This window comes from Triticum dicoccoides, chromosome 7A, assembly GCF_002162155.2.
Source record: "Triticum dicoccoides isolate Atlit2015 ecotype Zavitan chromosome 7A, WEW_v2.0, whole genome shotgun sequence".
NCBI lineage: Eukaryota > Viridiplantae > Streptophyta > Magnoliopsida > Poales > Poaceae > Triticum > Triticum dicoccoides.
In genome coordinates this window covers 225,756,149-225,769,502 of record NC_041392.1, presented here as the reverse complement: position 1 = coordinate 225,769,502, position 13,354 = coordinate 225,756,149, and positions in this window count along the sequence as shown.

Below are 13,354 nucleotides of genomic sequence, written 5' to 3'. Positions count from 1 at the left end.
ACCCTCAAACATCGAGGTGGGTAGTCCCTTCGTCATGACATCGGTGAACTGCTAACCGGTGGGCACATGGAGAACTCGAACACGACCAAGTGCGACGTGCTCCCTGACGAAGTGAATGTCGAGCTCAATATGCTTCGTCCGTCGGTGATGGACAGGGTTGGCAGCGAGATACACCGCGGAGACGTTGTCACAATAAACAAGCGTCGCCTTGGTAACCTCGCATAGAAACTCCTGAAGTAGCTATCGTAGCCAAGAGCACTCCACAACGATGTTGACCACATCCCTGTACTCGGCCTCGGCGCTTGATCGTGAGACCGTGGGTTGTCGTTTAGACGACCACGAAATCAGAGAGGGCCCGAGGTAGACGCAGTAGCCGAAAGTGGAGCGGTGAGTGTCGGGACACCCAGCCCAGTCGGCGTCGGAGTAGGCGACAAGGCTGGTGTCAGGTGATGCCGTCAGGGTGAGACCCATAGCTGTGGTGCCACGTATGTACCGAAGGATACGTTTCACTAGAGCCCAATGAGTATCACGAGGAGCATGCATATGAAGGCACACCTGTTGGACAGTGTACTGAATGTCCGAACGCGTCAGTGTGAGGTACTGAAGCGCACTGACGATGGAGCAATAGAAGGGAGCGTCAGACGCTGGAGAGCCCTCGACGACGGACACCTTAGCCTTCATGTCGACAGGCGTAGGTGCAGGTTTGCAGTTTAGCATGCCCGCTCGCTCCAGAAGCTCGTAGGCGTACTTCTGCTGGTGCAGGAAGAAGACAGTGGCCCAGCATACAACCTCGATGCCAAGGAAGTAGTGGAGAGCCCCCAAATCCTTGAGGGCGAACTCGGTGCCGAGGCGAGTTGTGATCTGCTGAAGGAGCGCTGGCGATGAGGCAGTCATGATGATGTCGTCGATGTGCAGGAGGAGGTACGCGGTAGCGGGACCCTGGTGATAAACAAACAAGGAGGCATCAGACCGGAACCCCTGCTGTTGAAGGAAGGCCGCGATCCGCTGGTACTAGGCCCGAGGCGCCTGCTTCAACCCGTAGAGAGAATGGGAGAGCAAGCACAAGTGGTCCGGATAGTCGGTGTCGATGAAACCAGTAGGCTATTGACAAAACACCTGCTCGTCAAGATGGCCATGCAAGAAAGCATTAGACACATCGAGCTGGTGAACTGGCCAGGCGCGAGAAACAGCAAGCTAGAGGACAGCGCGAATCGTGCCTGGTTTGACAACCGGGGCGAAGGTGTCGGTGAAGTCCATGCCGGCACGCTGGCGAAAATCGCGCACCACCCAACGCGCCTTGTAGCGCTCGAGAGAGCCATCGGGGCGAGTCTTGTGGCGGAAGACCCACTTGCCAGTGATTACATTGGAACAGGGAGGCTGCGGGACAAGCTGCCACGTACGGTTGCGATGCAGGGCATCAAACTCCTCACGCCTTGCAGCAAGCCAGTTCGGATCCCAAAGGGCTGCGCAAGCGGAGGTGGGGAGTGGAGACGGTGTTGAGGTAAATGCAGCACACACGTACTCGTCAGACGTGTAGCGTGTGTTAGGACGTAGTGTCCCAGTCCGAGCCTGAGTGACCACACCGGTGAGGGGTGAGGCCGCGACGACGGGGGCGGCCGAGGAGGCCGCCGAGGGGGCCGCGATGGGGGCCGCGGCGATGGGGGCGGCCGAGGGGGCCGCAGCGATGGGGGCGACCGAGGGGGCCGCCGGCCTGGGGAGCGCGGGCAAGGCCGAGCCCAGTGCGCGGCTGGGTGGTTCGCCAAAGGAGGAGGCAGGGGCAAACCGTGCCGTGGGAGATGCCGAGGGTGACGGTACCTGCTGAAACGGGAACACCAGCTCATCAAAGTACACATGTCGCGAAGTGAAACGCGGTGGGATACTGGATCATAGCACCGGTAACCTTTGGTGTTGGGAGGATAACCAAGGAAGATGCACGGAAGTGACCTGGGAGCGAGTTTGTGAGGAGCAGTGGACGCAGTGCTAGGATAACAGAGACACCCGAAAATGCGAAGGCCATCATAAGATGCAACCGCACCGAAGAGGAGCTGGTGAGGAGTGTAGTTCCAGCGCGAACGACATGGGCTAATGTTAATAAGAAGGCTGGCGGTCGCGAGCGCGTCCTGCCAGAACCGAGGAGGCATGTAGGAGTGGAAGAGCAACGTGCGAACACAGTCATTAAGGGTGTGAATGACGTGCTCGGCGCGACCATTCTGTTGTGATGTGTAGGGACAAGTGAGTCGAAAAATGGTGCCGTGGGATGCAAGAAGATTGCGGACGGCAACGTTGTCAAACTCCTTGCCATTGTGAGTTTGCAAGGCGAGAATAGGATGACCGAACTATGTGGTGACATATGAATAAAAAGCTGTGAGTGTGGCAAGAGCGTCCGACTTGCGACGGAGAGGGAATGTCCACACATAATGAGTAAAATCGTCCAATATCAGTAAATAGTATAGATAGCCCGTGTTGCTCACAACCGGGGACGTACAAACATCACTATGCAATAACTGAAACGGAAAGGTGGAAATGTTTGTAGACTCGCAAAAGGGGATACGAACGTGCTTGCCAAGACGGCAAGCCTCACAAGTGTGGTCGTCAACCTTATTACATGAGAAAGAAAAACTATGAAGAATCTGACGCATAACGGTGGAGTTGGGATGACCGAGGCGGGCGTGCCAAAGATTGACACTACCAGCAAGGGCGGCGGGACGAGCGGTGGTAGTGGCGCCGGAGGGATGCACCGGGTAAAGCTCGTCCGGGCTGTCACATCGGTGGAGTACCATCCGTCTACGGGTGTCCTTCACAGAAAAGCCGATATCGTCAAATTCAACAGTGATAGGATTCTCACGAGCAAGACGACGAACAGAAACTAGATTAGTAACTAAGTGAGGAGACACAAGAACATTAGACATGTTAACGGGAGTAGAAGTAGAAGGAAACGACATATGACGGACATGTGTAATGGGTAGAGAGGAACCGTTACCAACGGTGATGCAAGTGGGAGTATGAACAGGAGTGGCAGACGTGAGGTTACCGGGATAAGTAGTCATGTGAGTGGTGGCGCCCGAATCCATGTACCAGTCACCACCACCACCGTAGGAACTCGGTGACGGGGCGGAGTGCAGGGCAGCGAGAAGGGCCGGGTGTCGGTGTCAAAACCGGCGGATCTCGGGTAGGGGTCCCGACTGTGCGTCTAAGGTTGATGGTAATAGGAGGGCGGGGAAACAATGTTTACCCAGGTTTGGGCCCTCTTGATGGAGGTAATACCCTACTTCCTGCTTGATTGATCTTGATGATATGAGCATTACAAGAGTTGATCTACCACGAGATCGTAGAGGCTAAACCCTAGAAGCTAGCCTATGATTATGATTGTTCTTGTCCTACGGACTAAACCCTCCGTTTTATATAGACACCGGAGGGGGCTAGGGTTACACAGAGTCGGTTACAGAGAAGGAGATTTACATATCCGAATCGCCAAGCTTGCCTTCCATGCAAAAGAGAGTCCCACCCGGACACGGGACGGAGCCTTCAATCTTGTATCTTCATAGTCCAACAGTCTGGCCAAAGTATATAGTCTGACTGTCCAAGGACCCCTTAATCCAGGACTCCCTCAATAGCCCCTGAACTAGGATTTAATGACGACGAGTCCGGCGCGTAGATTGTCTTCAGCTTTGCAAGGCGGGTTCCTTCTCCGAATACTCCATAGAAGATTTTGAACACAAGGATCGTGTCCGGCTCTGCAAAACAAATCCCGCATACCACCATAGAGAGTACAATATTCCACAAATCTAATCCGCTGACAACTTTTCCTAATGTGACCCCACGCCACGATCCGGTCTTTATTTGAACCATTCTCCCTAACCAGCTACTGCGCATGTCGCGAGGTAGTTTTATGGGCATGTCTTATCAAAGCAGAGATCATGTTCCCTTATCTCGGGATTCTCATCAATACGGGTATGGGTAATCCAACCACGTCTTTAGCTCGGCTCTTGGGGAATAAGTGAGTTTACCGGGCAAGTGGGGAGGCGCTGGATCCCTGCCGCTTTTATAAGGAGATAAGGACTCCCCTTTTTCACCCACGCCTTCTTCTTCTGCTTATCCATTCCCCTACGCTCGAGCCCCAGCGCCCAAGCGTTCGTCCTCTCCGGCCACAAAGGCCTTCCGAAAATGTCTGGATCCGGAGCAGTAGGCAAATGGATGGCCTCTACCGTCCGGGAGAAGGATATCAAAAAGCCTCAGGAGGCCGACGGCAGGACAGACCGTTCCTACTCCGGAACCCCACGAGAGGGTTGTTTTCCTCCCTCATTTTGTCCGCGGGCTGGGGTTTCCCCTCCGCCCATTCGTTCGTGGCATCATGTATTACTATGGGATCGATTTTCATGATCTATCCCCCAATTCCTTCCTCAATATCTCTACGTTCATCGTCGTGTGCGAGGCCTTTCTCCGCATCTCACCACACTTCAGCTTATGGCTGAAGATCTTTAATGTGAAGCCCAAGGTAGTGGGCGGTGAGCACGCCGAGTGCGGAGGCGCCATGGTGAGCAAGATGCCCAACATCACATGGCCAACAGGTACTTTCAATGATTTCATCAAAGGGTGGCAGCAGTGGTTTTACATCACTGAGCCGCGCAGCACGAAATGGGCCGCTGCTACTGAATTCCGATCCGGAGCCCCCCTGCGGCTTACGTCCTGGCCCAAGAAGGGCCTGGATTGGTCTTCGTCCGACGAGCTGTCGGCGCTCCAGACGCGCGTCAAGAATATGGAAGACAAGAATATCAAACTTGTCAATGTAGTCCAGGTGATGTTAGTTCGCCGGATCCTTCCTTGTCAACACCGGGCTTGCAATTTATGGGAATTTGACCCGGCCAAGCACAAGACCCTGCGAGAGATCTTTGGCTCCTCACACAAAGACATCTGGAAGGTGCTTTTTAAGTCCGGCAAATCATGGCCGGACTCAGCCGAGGACCGCGGGTACCACCCGTCCCGCCCCACAAGTTCGGTAAGCCATCATAAGTTTTATTCGCATAACCCAAGGGAAACGCTTAATGTGTTTTCCACAACTCTCCTAGGGCTGGATGAAGAAGGCGGCGCGGATCTACTGTCCGGCCCTGCTACCTGAAGAACCGGCCGGCCCGCTTCTAACGAAGATGCTGGTCCCGGTGCCCTACAAGGCGCCGAAGAAGAAGGCCAAGAGAGGGGCCAAGAAGACCAGGGCGGCCTCCGTCATCGTGGCGCCTCGGACACGATATCCGAAGACTCCAATGCCCGTTCTTCCTTCGAAAAGGACGAGTAGGAGGAGGAGGAAGACGAATCCCCCGCGGGGGGAAGAAAGAAAAGGACAGGCTCCACATCGTTGGAGGCCGAGTCACCTAAGAAGGGAAAAACTCCTCTTCTAGAGGAGTCCACCGCCGCTGATAGCAGCCCAGAGTGGGATCCCAGGGCTCAGCCCCTAGTGAACTCGTGAGTATATAAAATCCGAACACGTTTACACATCCAGACTCATCATGTCATAATATTTTAATCTGGGCCATACTTTTTGCAGTCCAGCGAGGTCCCGCGCGGAGCAATCCTCGTCGGAGGATTTGCTAGGCTCGGATGCTATAGAGAGCGGGACACCTCCGAAGGCCCCTTCCCCCAAACATGTGAATGACACCGAGGCTTTGTCCCAGGAGGACCCAGGCCAAGGAGGGGGGGAGATTGCAAAGGTGGTGCCAGGAGGTCAAACTTCAGGGGCCGGACATATGGGAGAGAAGGCTCCCATCAGCGTCGTTGGCGGGGGCCATCTTGAATTCGGCCCCCAGTCGGACGCAATTCCGGATACCAATATGCTTCCAGAATCAGGTAGGCTGCCTCCCTCGGCTAGAGGGGGTGTACCTGTTCCACTAGCAACCTCTGTCCAACCAGAGGTGCTGGATACTTTATTGGCGGCGCTGAAAAGCGCCTCCATCATCGATAAACACCATGCCCTTATGGGTGCGGTGATTGAGAAGATTCAGTCTGCGGAGAGTGGACTGAATGAAGCCTGTATTAGCCTTATAAGAGGCTTTGAGGTATGTTTTTATGAGGTTTCGAAGAGTGTCAAAGTAGATAGTAGCCCCTGATACACTGTTCGGTGAGAGAAAGAACCGGACAGAGGATCAAATCTATGTTCGTAGGAGACTCACTTGATGACATTTACCTCTCTTCTTTTATAAACATGCGTCTGTAGCGACTGTCGCCTCTCATACTGCGGAGGTCTCCGGGCTAAATCAAAGTCTGGAGCGGGCCACAGAAGAATTGGGCCAGTTGAAAAGGCAGTTGGAGGATAAAAAAGGTATGCACAAACCTTGCTCACGTTCAATGCGAACGAATTTTAAAATATGTTTTGTGATTTGCACCAGAGGCGATGACGAAGTCGAGGCTCTTAAGAAGTCTGTTGCCGAGGCCAAGAGAAAGGCAGCCGCAGAGCGGGCTCTTCGTGAGAAGCACGAGGCCAGGGTTATTAAAGCTGAGCAGGAGCTTCAAGAGGTCGTGAAAAGATGTGAGGCCTTGGAGCAGAGTCTAACGGAGAAAGAATCCGAACTTACCAAGGCTCATCAGGCCGCATGCGATGCCCAGGGGGGAACCCAAGGTGCCCTGCATGAGATTCAAGAGGCGAGGAAGATCGCGGTGGGTAAGGCTTGTTCCATGTAAGGCAAGTATTTGGGGAGAAAATCATGTTTCTAATCTTGAGTTCAGATTTCTCCGGGGGGAATTTGCGGAGCTGCCACACAGCATATCTGATGCCACACAATTCTACCGAGCCGAAGAAAGGAACACTGCGGATGAGCTCTTCGGGTCACAGTATCTGGCACCGAAGTATCCGGTGCCTTTTGCTGATCAACTGAAACAGCTGATCGAACTGCAGAAGGCGGCCGAGCTAGCCATGAAGGATTTGATTATACGGCTATGGCCCGCTGAGCCGATTCCAGGCAGGTACTTCGGGCTCGTGAAGCGGCTTGCGAGTGCCTGCCCTCGACTGGACGTCGTCAAGCGGTCGGTCTGTATAGGGGGTGCGCGAATGGCCTTCGCCCGCGCAAAGGTGCACTGGGGAAGATGGATGCTGAAAAGCTGGTGACCGAGGGACCGCCAGAGGGAAAGGAGCACCGCAAGCCTGAGTTATATTATGAAAGTGTCCTGAAAGGATCCTTCCTTGCGGCGGAGCAATGCACCAAGGACATTATATTTCCATGAATATAATCATGTTGTCCTTTGTAATGTTGAACAAGGTCATTTCTATTATTTATTGCCTGTTATATTAAAGTTTATCCTCCTACATGGCTGTTTTATATATTAATGCTGAGAGTTGGCCAGTCGTCGGCTTCTGCCCCCACGTAGGAAGTACGGGGGTGTTCGGGATAAACATGATCACTCTTTATCCTAGTTTTGGGTCCTTCGAAGGAGGTGTTCAGCAGAACGAACCAGGCAATTAGACTATAGGGCTTTATCACTCTCACTTAGCCATAGGAGCTTTAGAATAGGAAGGTAGGCGCAGCCCCTGGTGTTCGGAAGACCGCACGAGGGGCTCTATAAGCACCTGATCGGAAGAAAAGTCGATCCATCGCACGCTGCATTGGTTATGGCATTATGCGGGATGAATCGTTAAAGATTTTACAACCTCTCGAACAGCTGACTAGCTCTCACCGTATCATGATAGTCAGTTTTCGGCTTTGTCTACTGAGGTGCTCGTCCGGAAGAACCGGGACACAATCGCAGTAGTTCTCCCTGTGCCGCCTTAGCCGATATAGCGGAACATAAGGCAGCAAAACATGGGAGCCGGGCAAACCCAACATTTGACCCAAGACATGATTCGGAGCTAATGCATATAATGCTATAAGTTCAGGGTGCCGAACTACCATGAAGGTGTTCGGACTTTATTGCCGTATTATGGGTAAAACGAAGCCCCTGGCATATTAAGGCATATCGTAGTGTACGGATGCCATTTGACAAAAGAATTTCGATAAGAGATAATGGCAGATAAGCGTCATATAAATCCACATGTTGTATTTGAATAATACGTCGACGCGTATGAGTACATGTAAAGTAAAAAAGAGAAAGTGAATGTGGAACATACTGCGACCAGGCGGGAAGAAGCTGTGTGCGGATCCGGAGTGCAGTCGGATGGTCATCGAGGGGAATGTCTAAGGGTTCCCCTGCGCGGTCGGGCTGTTTCCATATCGCTGGTCCTTGCCTGGGAAAAATGAACCTATAAAGAAAATGCAAGATGTGTTTGTGTGCCGCAGAGTGGTTGAGCTGCAGTATGTGTCCTGTCCTGGCTTTCGCCGGAGTGTTCTTTGGCGGTGTCCGGGAGCTTGGCCGTCGACTCGAGGTCCGATTGAAAGGTGCCACTCGTTGCTTCTGCTGTTAAAGCAGCGGTATACTCTTTGGTACCGAGGGGGGAGTTCGGCCTTGCCATTAACCGTGATGACGCCGCGTGGACCAGGCATCTTGAGCTTACGGTAGGCATAATGTGGCACCGCGTTGAATCGAGCTAACGCGGTTCGTCCGAGCAGTGCCTGATAATCACTGCGAAAGGGCACGATGTCGAAGATTAACTCTTCAGCACGGTAATTGCCCAGTGATCCGAAGACTACCTCAAGGGCGATGGAGCCTGTACAGCTGGCCTCCACACCTGGTATAATACCTTTAAAGGTGGCTTTAGTGGGCTTGATCATTGAATGATCGGTGCCCATCTTGCGCACTGTGTCCTGGTAAAGCAGGTTTAGACTGTTGCCTCCGTCCATAAGGACTCATGTGAGGTGGAACCCGTCAATTATTGGGTCGAGGATTAGTGCGGCTGAATTGCCCTGATTGGTATTAACCGGACGATCCGTGCGGTTGAAGGTGATCGGCCCTAGTTTATATTGTGGGGTGACTGGTTCCGTTAAGTTGACATCCCTAAGGGTGCGCATCCGGTCCGGGTTGGGAGTGTGGGTGGCGTTTACCACGTTCACCATTTGGATTTGCGGGGGAAATTTCTTTTGCCCTCCTGTATTCGGTGATCTGGGCTCCTCGTCGTCATCATCGCTTTGGGACCCCTTCTCCTTGTTTTCGGCACCTGACCAGCCGGCTTGTTTGAAGACCCAGTATTCTCTACTGGTATGATTGGCTGGTGTTCCTGGGGTGCCATGAATTTGGCATGGACGGTTGAGTATGCGGTTCAGACTGGACGGGCACGAATTGTCATTTTTGAATGGCCTTTTCCGCTGACCGAACTTAGAGCCACTAAATCCGGCATTGACTGCCGTATCTTCGGCGTTACCACCATTTTTGCGACGCTTGTGTTTGTTGCGTCGGGGTTTGCCGTTGCTATCTCTGGCCTCTGATGTGCCAGGATTGCTTGTTGTGTTGTTGCTACGGGCCAACCAGCTATCCTCGCCCGCGCAAAAGCGGGTCATGAGTGTCATGAGGGCTACCATAGATTTTGGCTTCTCTTGGCCGAGATGTCGGGCAAGCCACTCGTCACGGATGTTATGTTTAAAGGCCACTAGGGCTTCGGCATCCGGGCAGTCGACAATTTGGTTCTTTTTAGTTAGGAACCGAGTCCAGAATTTGTTGGCTGACTCTCCGGGCTGTTGGGTTATGTGACTTAAATCATCAGCATCTGGTGGTCGCACATAAGTGCCCTGGAAGTTGCCCAGGAATGCGTCTGCCAGGTTCTCCCAACTTCCGATGGAGTTTGCCGGCAAGCTATTCAGCCAATGCCTAGCTGACCCTTTGAGTTTTAGTGGGAGATACTTGATGGCGTGTAGATCATCCCCGCGGGCCATGTGAATGTGGAGGAAGAAATCCTCTATCCATACCGCGGGGTCTATAGTACCATCATATGATTCAATGTTCACGGGTTTAAACCCTTCTGGGAATTCATGGTCCATTACTTCATCAGTGAAGCATAGGGGGTGTGCGGCGCCTCTATGCCGGGCTACATCGCGACGTAGTTCAAATAAGTCTTGTCTGCTGTATTCGGCCCGGCCGGATTTGCTTTCAGTATATCTGGCGTGACGGTCGCCGTCACGCATTGGGGCGTGCCCCCGTGATCCGTAGATCGATCTTGTATGTCCTGCTTTGTTTTCGAATACGTTTCGCAGGTCCTGCGTGTAGCCCCGGTCCTTGGTGTTTTTGTTTGACTGGCGACGAGGTGCGGGCTGGACTTCGGGCTGATGCGCCGCTTTGTCTCGGCCACGAGGTGGCCGGTCCGTCGCGTCATACGCTGGTAGTGTAGGCTTTAATGCTTCCTCCTCGAGTTGGGGTAGCAACCTGCGCTTCGGGTAACTTTTGGTCGGGCGCTCGAGTTTGTATTCCTCGGCTGCCAGGACTTCGGTCCATCTATCCGCTAGTAGATCTTGATCAGCTTGAAGCTGCTGCTACTTTTTCTTCAGGCTTTTTGCTGTGGCTATAAGCCGGAGCTTGAAGCACTCCTGCTCGACGGGATCCTCAGGCACGATGAATTCTTCGTCGCCGAGGCTCACTTCGTCTTCGGAGAGGGGCATGTAATTGTTGTCCCCTGATTCTTCGTCTGTCACCTGTTCCTTAGGGCTGGCTTGCCCATCCTCCCACTCGAGCCCTGGCTGGAGGGGATTGTCTTCGTCTTCGGCACTGTCTGCAACGTTATTGTCTCTTGTGCTGGTATTGCTGCTTTTGCTATGGCGGGGCTTAGAGCGGCGTCGATGACGCCGGTGCTTAGATTGCTTCTCGAGGGGATTTTCCTTCCTTGCCTTATTGCCATTGCTTTCTTTGGGGGTGTCCACCATATATATATATATATTATATGATGAGGTGGCTGTCCAGCGCCCTGTGGGCGGTGGTTCCTGTTCTTCTCCTGCATCGTCGTCCATACCGTCGATGTCTTCGAAGCCGAAATCAAGCATGTCGGTTAAGTCGTCGACAATGGCTATTAAGTGGGTGGTGGGTGGGGAACGAATTTCGTCGTCCGCTTCCCACTCAAGCCAGACATAGTTCGGCCAAGGGTCTCCTGACAAGGAGAGAGACCTCAATGAATTTAGCACATCGCCTAAGGGCGAGTGCTGAAAGATTTCCGCGGAGGTAAACTCCATGATCAGTGCCCAATCAGATTTGATAGGCACGAACGCAAGCGGTTCGGAGCCTGTGGCCGGGGACGAATCCAAGGGTCCGATGACACAGGTCTCATAGGAGGTGAAGTCAGTATTCGGCTGTATCGCTGCTGAGTGTGCGGCCTCTATGGCGGGGTCCAACCACCCGTCCTCGAATGGCACGATCTGCTCCGGATTGAGGGCCGGAGTAGCCGCAGGTGTGATCTTCCGAACACCGTCCGATGGCAGGGCTAAGTCATGCTCGTCATGACTGTGCAGCGCACCTGACATAGGCTCGAATCCGTCGAAGATCATGTCTCCGCGGATGTCGGCAGTATAGTTCAAGCTTCCAAACTTGACCTGATGGCCAGGGGTGTAACTCTCGATCTGCTCCAGATGGCCAAGTGAGTTGGAACGCAGTACGAAGCCGCCGAATACGAAGATCTGTCCGGGGAGAAAATCCTCACCCTGGATCGCATCGTTGCCGATGATCGAAGGAGCCATCAAGCCTTTATCGTGACGGCGCAATGGAACTCTCAATGAAAGCACCAATGTCGGTGTCAAAACCGGCGGATCTCGGGCAGGGGGTCCCGAACTATGCGTCGAAGGCTGATGGTAACAGGAGGCGGGGGACACAATGTTTACCCAGGTTCGGGCCCTCTCGATGGAGGTAATACCCTACTTCCTACTTGATTGATCTTGATGATATGAGTATTACAAGTGTTGATCTACCACGAGATCGTAGAGGCTAAACCCTAGAAGCTAGCCTATGATTATGATTGTTCTTGTCCTACGGACTACACCCTCCGGTTTATATAGACACCAGAGGGGGCTAGGGTTACACAAAGTCGGTTACAGAGAAGGAGATTTACATATCCGAATCGCCAAGCTTGCCTTCCACGCAAAAGAGAGTCCCATCCGGACACGGGACGAAGCCTTCAATCTTGTATCTTCATAGTCCAACAGTCCAGCCAAAGTATATAGTTCGGCTGTCCGAGGACCCCTTAATCTAGGACTCCCTCACCGGGTCCCACGGCGGCGGTGCCTGAGGCGGGTAAAACCCGCCATAGGAAGGTGCGGGAGCAGCGCCGTAAGCTGGCGCGGGGGCAGCGCCGAAGGCCGGCGTGGCAACTGCGCTGTAGGCGGGGGCGGGCAGGGGCGCAACACCATAGCCGTTGTAAGGAGCGGCGTTCTGCGCGGCGAAGAGGGCCTGGTGGCTCGCCAGACGAGGTCCAAGGATGCCCGGAGCAGGAGCCCGAGGGACCGGCATCGAGTACGCATGGACAACGCCAGTCCACGGGTTGGTGCCGTACGTCCACGGAGGGTTGGCCTGCTGCTGCTGACGAGCCCACCCGGCGCCTGTTGCTGCTTGCGGCTGCCCCCGCGGTGGTTACCGCGGCGCCCGCCACCTGGCTGCTGGGGGGCAGCGGGAGGGGCAGGAGGAGCGGGCGGCAGGGGGAAGTACCCCGGAGGCGCGGAGGCGGCGGCTGCTGGCGCGGCGCGGGTAGGGCGGCTGGTGGTGGGGCGCCACGGGAGGTGCCGGCGGCGAGGGCGTGATGCTGCACACGCTTCTTGACCCCCTTCATTCGACACTCCTCCAACCGCAAGTACGCCACGAACTTGGGGAAGGAGAGCTCCGGCATCAAGGTGAGGTTGGAGGCGGTGTTGCCGAAGTCCTCGTTGAGGCCGGCGGTGAGCGTGCTGAGGAGATCGTCATCAACCTTGGCGCCAATGTCGCGGAGCTCATCCGCCAACGTCTTCGGGCGGCGGCAGTAGTCATCAATGGACTGTTCATCCTGGTGACAGTTAAAAAAATTCATGCTGCAAAAAAAGCGGCGCTGAAGCTTGTTGTCGGTGAAGAGGCCGTTCAGCTTGACCCACAGGGCGCGGGCGTCGTTGCCGGCGCTCACGACCATGTGGAACAGGTCCTTGGAGATGGTGGTGAAGAACCGCCGAATGATGGTGGCGTCGATCGCGGTCCACTCGGCGTCGTCCACCATGGCGCGGGAGTCAATAGTGTCGTCCACATGATCCACGAGGTTGTTCTCGTGGAAGAGCAGCGAGAAGTACGTCTTCCACGCGAAGTATGTGGAGCTGAAGGCATCGAGGACGACGGGGATGCGTGCGTGGACGTTGATGTCGCGGATTTCCGCAGGGTCGACGGCTAAGGGGTTGGAGTAGGTGGAGGCGTTGGACGACATGGCGGTGAGGAGTTGGGGAAGGGGGGGCGGCGAGGTTGGGGCGGCGCGGCGGGGAGGAGACGGGCGGCACAGCGGGGTGAAGAGGGC